The sequence below is a fragment of the Salvelinus fontinalis genome, chromosome 32 (genome assembly GCF_029448725.1).
Source record: "Salvelinus fontinalis isolate EN_2023a chromosome 32, ASM2944872v1, whole genome shotgun sequence".
Taxonomy (NCBI): domain Eukaryota; kingdom Metazoa; phylum Chordata; class Actinopteri; order Salmoniformes; family Salmonidae; genus Salvelinus; species Salvelinus fontinalis.
Genome location: NC_074696.1, coordinates 23,204,712 through 23,219,561, shown reverse-complemented (window position 1 = coordinate 23,219,561; position 14,850 = coordinate 23,204,712). Strand labels below are relative to the sequence as shown.

The 14,850-nt window shown below is 45.0% G+C and overlaps 1 protein-coding gene and 1 long non-coding RNA gene across 8 annotated transcripts in view; one reads left to right on the top strand and one right to left on the bottom strand.

The window, feature by feature from the left end:
- Positions 1 to 1,078: 1,078 nt before the first annotated feature.
- On the bottom strand, positions 1,079 to 14,138 carry LOC129830942 (uncharacterized). Its single transcript, XR_008755655.1, has 3 exons — positions 14,050 to 14,138; positions 13,097 to 13,170; positions 1,079 to 1,290 (listed from the first exon to the last, which is right to left on the bottom strand). It is a non-coding gene; the product is annotated as an uncharacterized LOC129830942 (long non-coding RNA).
- Positions 13,148 to 14,850, top strand: part of LOC129830941 (zinc finger protein 40-like) — a 74,025-nt gene continuing 72,322 nt past the window's right edge. For 2 of the 7 annotated variants that reach the window (XM_055893803.1, XM_055893797.1), the window contains exon 1: positions 13,154 to 13,269. The gene's annotated coding sequence lies outside the window, so the exon portion shown is untranslated. Of the gene's footprint in view, positions 13,270 to 13,382; positions 13,693 to 14,148; positions 14,232 to 14,373; positions 14,464 to 14,571; positions 14,754 to 14,850 lie in introns of those variants that run through there. The other 5 variants (XM_055893802.1, XM_055893798.1, XM_055893801.1 and 2 more) reach the window with 5 other exon arrangements.

Here is a 14,850-nt window from a genome sequence, read left to right as displayed (position 1 = left end):
GACTCCAACACCATCATTAAGTTTGCTGATGACACAACAGTGATCACCGACAAAGATGAGACGGCCTACAGGGAGGAGGTCAGAGAACTGGCAGTGTGGTGCCAGGGAAACAACCTCTCCCTCAGTGTGAGAAAGACAAAGGAGATAATCGTGGACTACAGGAAAAGGCTGAACAGGCCCCCATTAACATCAACGGGGCTGTAGTGGAGTGGGTCGAGAGTTTCATGTTCCTTGGTTTCCACATCACCAACGAACTATCATGGTCCAAACATACCAAGACAGTCGTGAAGAGGGCACGACAAAACCTTTCCCCCCTCAGGAGACTGAAAAGATTTGGCATGGGTCCTCAGATCCTCAAAAGGTTCTACAGCTCCACCATCGAGAGCATCCTGACCGGATGCATCACCGCCTGGTATGGCAACTACTCAGCATCTGACCATAAGGCGCTACAGAGGGTAGTGCGAACGGCCCAGTACATCACTGGGGCCAAGCTTCCTGCCACCCAGGACCTATATAATAGGCGGTGTCAGAGGAAAGCCCATAAAATTGTCAGAGACTCCAGTCACCCAAGTTATAGTCTAGGACCAAAAGGCTCCTCAACAGCTTCTACCCCAAGCCATAAAACTGCTGAAGAATTCATAAAATCGCCACTAAATAATTTAAATTGACCCCCCCACCCCCCTCCCTTTTGTACACTGCTGCTACTCGCTGTTTGTTTGTTATCCATGCATTGTCACTACGCCCCCACCTACATGTACAGATTACCTCAACTAGCCTGTACCCCTGCACACTGACTCGGTACCGGTGCCCCCTGTATATATACTGTAAAGTCTACACTTGTTGTATTCGGCGCATGTGACAAATAAAGTTTGATTTAATGTGATCTACTGAACAAAAACATAAACGCAACATGTAACAATTTCAATGATTTTACTGAGTTACAGTTCAATTCAAGAAACCAGTCAATTGAAATAAATTCATTAGCTCCTAATCTATGGATTTCACATGACTAGACAGGGGCACAGCCATGGGTGGGCCTTGGATGGCATAGGCCCACCCATTGGGAAGCTAGGCCCAGCCAATCAGAATGAGTTTTTCCACACAAAAGGGCTTTATTACAGACAGCAATACTCCTCAGTTTCATCAGCTGTCTGGTGGCTGGTCTCAGTCCATCCCGCAGGTGACGAAGCCGGATGTGGAGGTCCTGGGCTGGCGTGGTTACACATGGTCTGTGGTTGTGAGGCCGCTTGGGCGTACTGCCAAACTCTCTAAAACGACGTTGGAGACGGCCTATGGTAGAGAAATTAACAGTCAATTCTCTGGCAAACGCTCTGGTGGACATTCCTGCAGTCAACATGCCAATTGCACGCTCCCTAAAACTTGAGACATCTGTGGCATTGTGTTGTGTGACAAAACTGCACATTTTACAGTGACCTTTTATTGTCCCCAGCATAAGGTGCACCTGTGTAATGATGATGCTGTTCAATCATCTTCTTGATATGCCACACATGTCAGGTGGATGGATTATCTTGGCAAAGGAGAAATGCTCACTAACAGGGATGTAAACAAATTTGTGCACAACATTTGAGAGAAAATTTGCATATGGATCATTTCTGGGATCTTTTATTTCAGCTCATGAAACATGGGACTAACACTTTACATGTTTCTATTTTTGTTCAGTATAGAAGAGGTAGGGGTTTATCGGGGCATGCAGATTGCTTCTCTGTGGCTTGGCTAAACCAATAGCATGCTAAACCAATAGCATCCTAAACCAAGACTGTTCCCAAAAGGACCTACAATTTCTGCTGCGAAACAGTTATGACATGCCAATGCTTCTGTTGAAAACATTGGCTACTCTCAAGTCCAAACATGATCTTGCCCTTACTTTGGCTGACGAGCCGGAGCTTTTACAGGTATTAACTTCTGGCGTAACGCGGTAGTTCTTCAGATTTTTATTCCTTTTACAGGCCCATGGTGCAGAGACATCAGTTCAACATCTAGTTTTGATTTACATTGAGGTTGAGGTGTCAACTAACGTGAATTCAACGTGAAATCCACAAAAAAATGTCACCATTTCATGAATTTCGGTTAAAAGTTGGGGGAAAGAAATATGACTTTTTTCGTTGATGACTTTTTGCAAATCCAACCAGTTTTCCACGTTGAATCAACATCATCACATTAATTTGTTGGATTGAAATGACGTGGAAATAACGTTGATTCAACCAGTTTTTGCCCAGTGGGAAGTCTTCCACTTCTGGCATATTGCAGTAGCTCCTCAAACCAACTCATTATGGATGTACCAAAATTTAAAGAATGATTACCTGGAGGAAAATATCTAGTCCAGGGGAGGGTCATGTAATTTGTAATTGACGAAATGTCTTTATTTCTCTGTGTGTTAGAATTAGTTGCTTATTAGGCTATATATCGATGTGTGCCCGATGCCGTCCCTCATCTTTGATTCTCCGCTGGGCGCACAATATCAAGTGTGCCCATAGGCTATTTAGTGTGGTCTCAATCAAATGATCCATAGCCAGTAGGCTATGCAATATGCAAATTATACCACATCTCTCCTTTTCAGAGAACAAAGAATCCCACCGTACTTTCTCCGCTATGCAATCTGGTTTCCGAGCTGGTCATGGGTGCACCTCAGCCACGCTCAAGGTCCTAAACGATATCATAACCGCCATCGATAAAAGACAGTACTGTGCAGCCGTATTCATCGACCTGGCCACGGCTTTCGACTCTATTAATGACCGCATTCTTATCGGCAGACTTAACAGCCTTGGTTTCTCAAATGACTGCCTCGCCTGCTTCACCAACTACTTCTCAGATATAGTTCAGTGTGTCAAATCGGAGGGCCTGTTGTCCGGACCTCTGGCAGTCTCTATGGGGGTGCCACAGGGTTCAATTCTCAAGCCGACTCTTTTCTCTGTATATATCAATGATGTCGCTCTTGCTGCTGGTGATTCTCTGATCCACCTCTGCGCAGACGACACCATTCTGTATACTTCTGGCCCTTCTTTGGACACTGTGTAAACAATCCTCCAGACGAGCTCCAATTCATACAACACACCTTCCATGGCCTCCAACTGCTCTTAATTAAATGCAAGTAAAACTAAATGCATGTTCTTTAACAGATTGCTGCCCGCAACCGCCCGCCCGTCAATCATCACTACTCTGGACTAGAGGCCGATTAATTAGGGCCGATTTCAAGTTTTCATAACAATCGGTAATCGTCATTTTTGGACGGCAATTATGGCCGATTACATTGCATTCCATGAGGAAACTGTGTGGCAGGCTGACCACCTGTTACGCTATTGCAGCAAGGAGCCAAGGTAAGTTGTTAGCTAGCATTAAACTTATCTTATAAAAAACAATCAATATTCACATAATCACTAGTTAACAACACATGGTTGATGATATTACTAGGTTAACTAGCTTGTCCTGCGTTGCATACAATCAATGCGGTGCCTGTTAATTTATCATCGAATCACAGTCTACTTCGCCAAACGGGGGGATGATTTAAGTGCAATCGCGAAAAAAGTATAATCGCTCCACGATTGTCTGATAGACGCATGTCTGCTAACCCAAAGACTAGCCTGTCTCTAATTAGTTGTCCACAGTGTTCTGCAAACCCACAACCTTCTGGCCCGCAGCCCTGTGTGCAAATGTATGCCTGATATAAAAATGTGGTTGGGGGTGCCGTATGGATAGTGTGACGCAATTGCAGAGCCTCTGGAGGCATGCTGAGCTCTGTAATTGAGTTCTGTACCGCATCACCGTGCGCCTTTCAACATTTTTAACAATATGGAGGGCTCTGTATATGTCACGTTCCAGACCTTATTTTCCCTTATTTTGTATTTAGTTAGTATGGTCAGGGCGTGAGTTGGGGTGGGTTGTCTGTGTGTGTTTTCTATGTTTTTTTTTTTTGTGTTCGGCCTGGTATGATTCTCAATCAGAGGCAGCTGTCAATCGTTGTCCCTGATTGAGAATCATACTTAGGCAGCCGGGGTTTCACGTATGTTTTGTGGGTGTTTGTATTTCGTGTCAGTGTTCGTGCCACACGGGACTGTTGTTCGGGTAGATTCTCTTTGTTATTTTGTTTGACCTCCCGGGTGGTAGCTGCGCCACCAGAGTCTCTGGGTTCGCGCCCAGGCTGGGCTGGGTTCGCGCCCAGGCTCTGTCGCAGCCTGCCGCAACCGGGAGGTCCGTGGGGCGACGCACAATTGGCATAGCGTCGTCCGGGTTAGGGAGGGTTTGGCCGGTAGGGATATCCTTGTCTCAGTATGTAAAATGTAATAAAAATGTATGCACTCTACTGTAAGTCGCGCTGGATAAGAGCTAAATGACTAAAATGTAAAAAAAAAAATGTAAAAATGTTTCGTTTAGTGTTCAGGTTATTTCATAATAGAACATGTACACTTTCCACTCTGCGTTTTGGTCCGATCCCTATCCCTCCGATCCCTCTTCAGACGAAGAGGAGGAAATCTGCCGTAACAGAAACACCCACCACCAAAGGACCAAGCGGAGTGTAAAAGGGCAGCAGCAGCGGCCAAAAACCCAGGACTCCTGGACTTGGGAAGAGATCCTGGACGGCAAAGGACCCTGGGCTCAGCCAGGGGAATATCGCCGTCCCAAGGCAGAGTTGGAGGCAGCGAAGGCAGAGAGGCGCTGGTATGAGGAGGCAGCGCGGCGACGCAGTTGGGAGCCCGAGAGTCAGACCCAAAAATGTATTGGGGGGGGCACACGCGGAGTGTGGCAAAGCCGGGTAGGAGACCTGAGCCAACTCCCTGTGCTTACCGTGGAGTGAGAGGGCGTCGTACTGGTCAGACACCGTGTTATGCGGTGGAGCGCACGGTGTCCCCATTACGCGTGCTTAGCCCAGTGCGGGCTATTCCACCTCGCCGCACTGGTAGGGCTAGGTTGGGCATCGAGCCGGGTGTCATGAAGCCGGCCCAACGCATCTGGTCTCCAGTGCGTCTCCTCGGGCCGGCGTACATGGCACCAGCCTTACAAATGGTGTCCCCGGTTCGCCAGCATAGCCCAGTGCGGGCTATTCCACCTCGCCGCACTGGCAGGGCTACGGGGACCATTCAACCTGGTAAGGTTGGGCAGGCTCGGTGCTCAAGAGCGCATGTCCTCCTTCACAGTCCGGTATATCCGGTGCCACCTCCACGTACCAGTCCTCCGGTGGCAGCCCCCCGCACCAGGCTGTCTCTCCGTCTCCTCTCTCCAGGTGTACCTGCCTGCCCAGCACTGCCTGAACTGCCTGCCTGCCCAGCGCTGTCTGAACTGCCTGCCTGCCCAGCGCTGCCTGAACTGCCTGCCTGCCCAGCGCTGTCTGAACTGCCTGCCTGCCCAGCGCTGTTTGAGCTGCCTGCCTGCCCAGCGTCATCTGAGCCGCCCGTCTGTCCAGAGACGTCAGAGCTGCAAGTCTGTCCCGAGCCGTCAGAGCTGCTCGTCTGTCCCGAGCCGTCAGAGCTGCCCGTCTGTCCCGAGCCGTCAGAGCTGCCCGTCTGTCCCGAGCCGTCAGAGCTGCCCGTCTGTCCCGAGCCGTCAGAGCTGTACGTCTGTCCCGAGCCGTCAGAGCTGTCCGTCTGTCCCGAGCCGCTAGAGCCGTCCGCCAGACAGGAGCAGCCAGAGCCGTTCGCCAGACAGGAGCAGCTAGAGCCGCCCGCCAGACAGGAGCAGCCAGAGCCGTCCACCAGACAGTTGCAGCCAGAGCCGTACGCCAGACAGGAGCAGCCAGAGCCGTACGCCAGACAGGAGCAGCCAGAGCCGTACGCCAGACAGGAGCAGCCAGTGCCGTCAGCCAGCCAGGACCTGCCAGAGCCAGCCAGCCAGGATCTGCCAGAGCCAGCCAGCCAGGATCTGCCAGAACCAGCCAGCCAGGAGCTGCCAGAGCTGCCAGTCAGCCAGGATCTGCCAGAGCCGCCAGCCAGCCAGGAGCTGCCAGAGCCAGCCAGCCAGGATCCGCCAGAGCCTGCAGTCAGCCAGGATCCGCCAGAGCCTGCAGTCAGCCAGGCGATGCCTAAACCGCTCTTCACTCTGGAGCTGCCGGAGGCGTCCTTCACTCCAGCGCTGCCGGAGTCTCCCACCTGTCCGGCGCTGCCGGAATTCCCCGTGCATTCGGGACCCATGGCTAGGGTCCCCAGGCCAAGGTTGGCGGCGAGGATTGCCGCTCATAAAAGGCCACGGGGGGCGATTAAGGAGGCGGACAAAATCATTTTAGAAGTGGGGTCCACGTCCCGCGCCAGAGACGCCCACCCAGACCCTCCCCTAGAGTTTTAGGTGGTGCGCCCGGAGTTCGGACCTTAAGGGGGGGGGGGGGGGGGTTATGTCACGTTCCTGACCTTATTTTCCCTTATTTTGTATTTAGTTAGTATGGTCAGGGCGTGAGTTGGGGTGGGTTGTCTGTGTGTGTTTTCTATGTTGGGTTTTTTGTGTTCGGCCTGGTATGATTCTCAATCAGAGGCAGCTGTCAATCGTTGTCCCTGATTGAGAATCATACTTAGGCAGCCGGGGTTTTACGTGTGTTTTGTGGGTGTTTGTATTTCGTGTCAGTGTTCGTGCCACACGGGACTGTTGTTCGGGTAGATTCTCTTTGTTATTTTGTTTCGTGTAGTGTTCAGGTTATTTCATAATAAAACATGGACACTTTCCACTCTGCGTTTTGGTCCGATCCCTACACCTCCTCTTCAGACGAAGAGGAGGAAATCTGCCTTAACAGTATAGCTCCGCATTGACATGATTGGTTGACAGTAGGTGAGGGCGGGAGTTCCTGTATAAACACAAACTGAATTCCTTGACAACTTCCTTCACAACAGGTCTTTGCTGCTCTGCGAAGCTCAAGAAGTATGAATGCCCTGACTTCTGCAGAGGTCACATCACCATAGATGCCGCACGGCCAATGCAGATGTCGGATTGAATAGGCAGAGCCTTTAAAAATGCACTGCATGGTCAATCCGACATCTGAAGTGGCCATACAACATTTACTTTGATGCAGCCTCGGGGCTTTCATACTTCTTGTGCTTTGCGGAGCAGAGCAATTGTTAAAGTTGTCAAGGAAGTGAGTTTGTGTTTATACAGGACGTACTGCCCCCACCTACATTTTAGAGGTGGACGGCGATTTAGTAAGGAGCTTGATTTGGCCTCTGCATGCCTCCGGAGGCTCCGCAATTGCTTTACATCCTCCAGACAAAGCCTCCGACCACATATTCGGACCAAGCATAAATTGGCTTTAAGGCTGTGGTCTGTCCAAGAAGTGAGGGTAAACGGAAGACATGTTCTCTGCTATCCACTTTGTTTTAATTATTATTTCGGTTTTAGGGAAGGGTCACTTTTTTTTTTTTTTTTTCAAGCGTTCAGGGAGGGTTTAGATCAAATATATTTTTTGAAAGGAAGGCCATTGTAATGGCTTCTAGGAGTAGTGGGTGGAGGAGTCAGGCACAGAGAGCAGGGTAGTTCAAAACGTGGATCTTTATTCCAAGAACAGAGTAAGGGTCACGCCAAACACAAGGGCGCATAAATACCCAGTCCAACAAATAGGACGAAACTGTCCAGAAAAATTAATCCACAATAATCCACACACCATGAACAGAAAAACAAGCCCGCACAAAAACCAGCGGACATACCGGGTTTAAATAGCCCAAAACAAAACCCAAACAAGAAACAGGTGAAACTAATCAGACAAAACTAACTGAAACAGAAAAGGGGATCGGTGGTAGCTAGTAGGCCGGAGACGACGACCGCCGAGCGCCGCCCGAACAGGAAGAGACACCATCTTCGGCGGGATACGTGACAGCCATCCATTTTCATTTCAGAAAAGTCAGAAATTCTCCATGTAACCCTTATTATAAATAATGTTAATTGCCTTACCTGTCTGCATGGAAGAAAAGCAGTTACATAAAACATTTCATATCACACCCTCATGCGCTCTCTTTCTCTGCAATAATAAAACATCTAGCTCTGTGGGTGGGAAGACAGTGGTGAATGCAAATGAGGTTATGTCTCTTCGAGAAAATGAGACGGATGTGTGGGAGAGTGCCCTTTAGATCATATCTGTGCTGCATTATCGTCTTCTGTAGGCTTTGTTATATAACTGAACTTCTAAAAAGCATACACTTTTTAATATTAGAGAGAGATCAGTCCCTTATTTTTTCCCTAATTATTAAAATTATTATGCATTTGCTCAAGGTCAAGGAAAAACAACATACATACTGAATAAATGTACATATGTGAATATATTCACTCAAATAAACTGACTTACACCAACAAACTTGATATATTTAGCAAAACTTGTCTTTGTCAAAATGTACTAATATTACATACTCTATTCCATAGGCTATATTCTGTGTGGTTCTGTAGGATGCAGTTGAAAAAGTTAGTCACAATGGGTGAGTGGCCTAGTAGTTCAACTCTACAGGTAGTCTGAGATGTGATGTGATGTGGTAGCTTTCACAGGACCACCTTTCAATGGACCTTTCAATGGAAGATTGACCACAGTCTGTGACTAATGACACTGGTGTAGTGTCAGAAAGTGTACCAGTGCATTGACTGTAGAAGGAGCATGTGCTTTCTTACTTCTTTCTGTACCCTTTGACAGAAAACACAAATTGGCCACCATTATAGACATGAGTATTTTTTGTATTTAAATGGAATTAATTCCTAAATCTTAACTGCCTTGTTGAGTTTTCTAAGACCAGTCCTTCTGACTTCAGAGTCTGGAATGGCTCTTTGCTGTTGTCGGCACAATGCGTTGATAATGAAGGGGACTGTGGTTTTACTGGTTGGCACTCTCTGTCCCTCTCAAACACCCACAGCCACACAACCCCTGAGTGCCGCCCCCTTCTATTACAACGGTTGGATTTTCAAATCAGAACAACGAGAGGTCTCAACATTTGAGAGAACCAATCAAACTCGTCACACAATTTCTGAGCGACTATTGCATTAACTAACACTCTCTTATATAGAAAAAAGTGCATGTTCTAATTCATAAAAAAAGCTGTAGAAAGTGCCTATTAAGTGCCAAATAAAGTAACAGGGTTGACCATAACAGCTTTGAGATTTAATCTGAAATCAGCCATAAATGGGCAGCAGGTAGCCTAGTGGTTAAGAACTTTGGGCCAGTAGACTAATAGTCGCTGGTTTGAATCCCCAAGCCGAATAGGTGATAGATCTGCCGATGTGCCCTTGAGCAAGGTACTTAACCCTAATTGCTACAGGGTTGCCGTAAATAATGTCTGATCCCTGACTATGACCCCAGTCTCAGAGGGTGTCTCAGGGGGAGTGGGATATGTAAAAAAAATATTTCCAATCCACACATGTATAATGAACACTACTAAGACAAATGTAAGCACCCACCTAATTATTATACATCTCTTTGTGGCAGGGGAAATGGAAGCTTGTTATGTGCAACAGGAAGGGGCAATTGAATTTAAGCTTCACAATTGTTTTTGTAATTGTTGAAACATTTCTAGCCTATGGGTAACAGGGTTGATGTGTTATGCTCGACACACTCAGTTTTCCACCACAAAACACCAGACATTTTCCAAAAAGAGTAGAACCAGCTCACCTGCTTTTACACTATGATTTGACTATTAGATGTTCAATGTTTCTTTTGAAAATAATATTAAAAAGGAATAGTTTCACCATTTTAAAACGAGTCCAGTTCACCTAACAGAGTTGACCTTAATTATTTATTTTTTACGTTAAAATTAATCACGAATCACATGAAAAAAATAATTATCTGCAGAAATGACTTGGTCAAAAAAACAAAATAACTTGGGCTTTATAATGATGGTGAAAAGTATTGTGGTTAAGTGAATTACAATCTTCCTGGAAGTAAAAGGAGGTACATGGAGGGACACTTTAGCAAGTCTTTATTCATAATAAAACTGTATTCATTGAATTCTCCATGTGGTCTATATGAAAAAGCACTTCATTGAATATAACAGGCATTTGTTGCGGAATGTCCACTTAAAATATTAAAGGGATGCAAAAGTCCCTCATTTCGTGGAACAACCCAGCAGCTATTCACACAGTTAACATATTATATAAATGAATACATTTCGCAATGACTGAAGATGGAATTAGGTTTAGTCCAGAAAACATTTATCACAGTGAGCTATTTCCTTCAACAAAAATAGCTTGGCCTGGTAATACACCCCTAAAAATAGTAGATTCACGTGGTGCTATTTTGTATCCATTCGTTATCTCCCTCCAACCATATATGCATGTTAGTGCACACACAGTTAAAGTCGGAAGTTTACATACACTTAGGTTGGAGTCATTAAAACTTGTTTTTGAACCACTCCAATTTCTTGTTAACAAACTATAGTTTTGGCAAGTCGGTTAGGACATCTACTTTGTGCATGACACAAGTCATTTTTACAACAATTGTTTACAGACAGATTATTTCACTTATAATTCACTGTATCACAATTCCAGTGGGTCAGAAGTTTACATACACTAAGTTGACTGTGGCTTTAAACAGCTTGGAAAGTTCAGGAAAATGATGTCATGCCTTTAGAAGCTTCTGATGGGCTAATTGACATAATTTGAGTCAATTGGAGGTGTACCTGTGGATGTATTTCAAGTCATACCTTCAAACTCAGTGCGTCTTTGCTTGACATCATGGGAAAATCAAAAGAAATCAGCCAAGACCTCAGAAAAAAATGGTAGACCTCCACAAGTCTGGTTCATCCTTGGGAGCAATTTCCAAACGCCTGAAGGTACCACGTTCATCTGTACAAACAATAGTACGCAAGTATAAACACCATGGGACCACGCAGCCGTCATACCGCTCAGGAAGGAGACGCGTTCTGTCTCCTAGAGATGAACGTACTTTGGTGCGAGAAGTGCAAATCAATCCCAGTACAACAGCAAAGGACCTTGTGAAGATGATGGAGGAAACAGGTACAAAAGTATCTATATCCACAGTAAAACGAGTCCTATATCGACATAACCTGAAAAGCCGCTCAGCAAGGAAGAAGCCACTGCTCCAAAACCGCCATAAAAAAGCCAGACTAATGTTTGCAACTGCACATGAGGACAAAGATCGTACTTTTTTCGCCCTCTGGTCTGATGAAACAAAAACAGAACTGTTTGGCCATAATGACCATCATTATGTTTGGAGAAAAAAGGGGGACGCTTGCAAGCCGAAGAACACCCTCCCAACCGTCACGCTCGGGGGTGGCAGCATCATGTTGTGGAGGTTCTTTAATGCAGGAGGGTCTGGTGCACTTCACAAAATAGATGGCAACACGAGGAAGGAAAATTATGTGAATATATTGAAGCAACATCGCAAGACATCAGTCAGGAAGTTAAAGCTTGGTCGCAAATGGGTCTGCCAAATGGACAATGACCCCAAGCATAATTCCAAAGTTGTGGCAAAATGGCTTAAGGCCAACAAAGTCAAGGTATTGGAGTGGCCATCACAAAGCCCTGACCTCAATCCCATATCACATTTGTGGGCAGAACTGAAAAAGCGTGTGCCAGCAAGGAGGCATACAAAGCTGACTCAGTTACACCAGCACTGCCAGGAGGAACGGGCCAAAATTCACCCACCTTATTGTAGGAAGTTTGTGGAAGGCTACCCGAAACGTTTGACCCAAGTTAAACTATTTAAAGGCAATGCTATCAAATACTAATTGAGTGTATGTAAACTTGTGACCCACTGGGAATGTGATGAAAGAAATAAAAGCTGAAATAAATAATTCTCTCTACTATTATTCTGATATTTCACATTCTTAAAATAAAGTGGTGATCCTAACTGACCTAAGACAGGGACTTTTTGCTAGGATTAAATGTCAGGAATTGTGAAAAACTGAGTTGAAATGTATTTGGCTAAAGTGTATGTAAACTCTCGACTTCAACCGTAGGTAGCGTCCTAAATGGCACCCCATTCCCTACATAGTGCATTACTTTTGACCAGGTTGTTGACCATTGTGTGGGGAATCTGTTCCACATAGAAAAACGGCCACTTCTGCCACGCACGTTCATTAGTGAGGTATTTCTGTTCGCAACGACAAAAATATACCTTGACCTTTTTCATTAGGTGATGTGTCATAGCTGAACACAGTGGTAGCCATCATGATTTGAGGCACACAGGCATGGGTTAAAAATAACCCACACGCAGCATCATCTGAATTCACATGTATCTTCTCTTAGCAGACAATGGGGTGCTGTGACTCAATTTATTGCAGTAGCAAGAATTCCAACTACTGTACAGTATGTTGAAGTATATCTCCATTAGATAAAACTCCCATAGATACAGTTCCCATAGTAGCTTATCTTACTTAACCTGATGTGAACCTCAAATAGCCAACACATTCTTTTGAATGAGAAAAATGTACTATTTACAAATGTAGGAACCTGGAAACCTGGAAAATAATAAGGAAGTAGAAGGCAGACTCTATCCAAAGTCAAGGTGTGCAGGATACAATTCCATTGGGAATAGGCCTTTCTTAGTTCACATAAATGCAATTCAGTAACAGTCAAGTATGGAGTATTCTGTCGGGTGCATCTTACAGAATTTATTATATTATGCTAGTATGCAATTTCATGTTTAATTTCATTAAAATTAAAACAAGTTCAATTAAATTGGATTTATACTCTATGGATGGGGAAAAAACAAGAATGCAGGCTATGCAAAACCCGACTGCAATCACTGTATGGCACCCTAGTGTAGCTTTGAACTATGCTATATAATCTTCGATTTTCAAACTCATCCTACCTCAGTACCTCAGGCAAGTTCAAAGTCTGTTAGGCTTGAAAATAAATGGTTTAGTAATTGCAATGGGAGATCTGCATGGGAAAGCCCAGTCGGCAGTGGATGGGCGCAACGTGACCTGACAACAAGGAACCTCCGGGAAAACTGTCAGTCCCAAACTATGTGCAAAAGGAAGATCTTTAGGGGGTGCACGACAAACGACGCTTAAAATAAACACTCTTTTAGACACGGGTTCAGTCGTAAATATGGTCTAAACTTACTTAATATACGTTTGAAATATATTTTAATGAATATGGTAAAAAATAAGGCCCTGGTGATATTGTTTTTAGTAATTTATTTGGTCGTAGTTTGATCGTCGCATACCTCCCGGAGATGACATCCTGTGGTTGGGAGGCGGAGACGGGACCCCCGTTGACGTCAGTTGGCCTGTCTGTTTCCTGCAATAGAAAGTGAGAGAGGGAGAAGCGACAAAAACAGACCTTTACCCTTAAGGTGTGTTACACCAGAAATCCCTGACAACTATTAAGACCTCACTTGTAAGTATATATATATATATATATATATATATATATATATATATATATATATATTATTTGTCGTAAATGTGGTTGAAACTTTGGGCTGCATGCATGTGGAAGTGTTCTGGGGTAACGTTAGTACTCTCACTGGGCGATCGTGTAGGCTACAACGCCTGTCGGGGACGTTCTTGCTGGTTCGGCTAGTTATTTGTATTCAATGTATTCACGGTTGTGTTTCGTTTAGCTCACGCCTGTGCTTTCACGTTTGCAAAGAAGGAATGTCACATTTTGGGATCAAACAAGTTAAGCTTTCAGAACCGTCGTTGCTTACTATAGAATCGTTGTTTTGGTGTAACGTTATACGTCTGCAGCATTCTAATGTGGTGTGTGTAATGTTGCTGTCTTGCTTGCTACTGAATGTGCCTGCCTTTGCGCCAATAGGTAAGCCTGATCTATTGCCATTTATCTGATACATTAGCCATTTATCTGATACATAGATATTACGCAACAGATGAGAAAGTGTTCAAAAAGAAAGTGTTAAAAAATAATGTCGCATATTTGTTGAATTAGGGAAGTGCCGCCGTAGTGTTGCAGAGAGCGAGGGGTTTTCCCTGACTCCTCCCTCAGTTAAAGCGCGTTCATGTGTTGCTTGTGCTACAGGCATAAAATACGCTATAACCCAGTCATTGTTTTTTTAATTTAGACTGCATTCCCTAACAATAAGATGGGAATGTTGTGATGTAACATGTATTGTATAAAGACATTGATGCATGGCCACAAGGAAACAGGGTTGTTTACCTGTTTTAGATGTGTCACTTGAAGCCACCGTTATTGGTTGGATAGATAGAGGCATTTGATTATGTCACAGGGGTTTGGCTATTCAGTGTTCATATTTCACAATGAAGGACATCATGTCCATTTACATGCGGTTACAATGTTGCTGTAAAATGCTGCAAGGTGACTGGAAGGAATCCTCCTAGGTGTGTGTTGAATGAGGCGTAAGTCTGTCGTCAGGGATTTAGAGAGAACATTCCTTTCGGACAGCTTTCGGATAGGACTAGGCCTACTGCAACATTTACTCAGCCGCTTATTGTGGTATCCTCATCAAGCTGTCAGTTTCAGGGTGTTTCCTCAAATATTTCTCAGCTGATACGCTCGCCGCACACGCACGGCTCGCTCTCCTCCAAATCACCAGCATCGTCTGAACTAAAGGTATTCGACCTGTCCTTCGTTCTCCCTGGGAGGCAGGTGAACATGTTTGATTGTATGACTTTCATTGTCGTTCTTACTGGGCTCTGTGACCTGGTGCATGCGCGGTGTACATTACTGCCGATATATTTTGCGAGCTCAATGATGTCATTGCTGTAGCAGCGCACGCGTACCAGTATATGGTCAAAAATGCTACAGCTGTAGTAACGAACTGTTATGTAACATTGGCAAACGGAACAGACTGGATGGTGGAACAAAATGTACAGTGGAAGGGATTGATCTAGGAAGAACATGTAGGGATTTATCTATAAGCATAATACAGTATATACTATGTAAAAGGTTTAGTCATTTTCAATACATGTATTTTTATGTATAGATAATGTATAGACT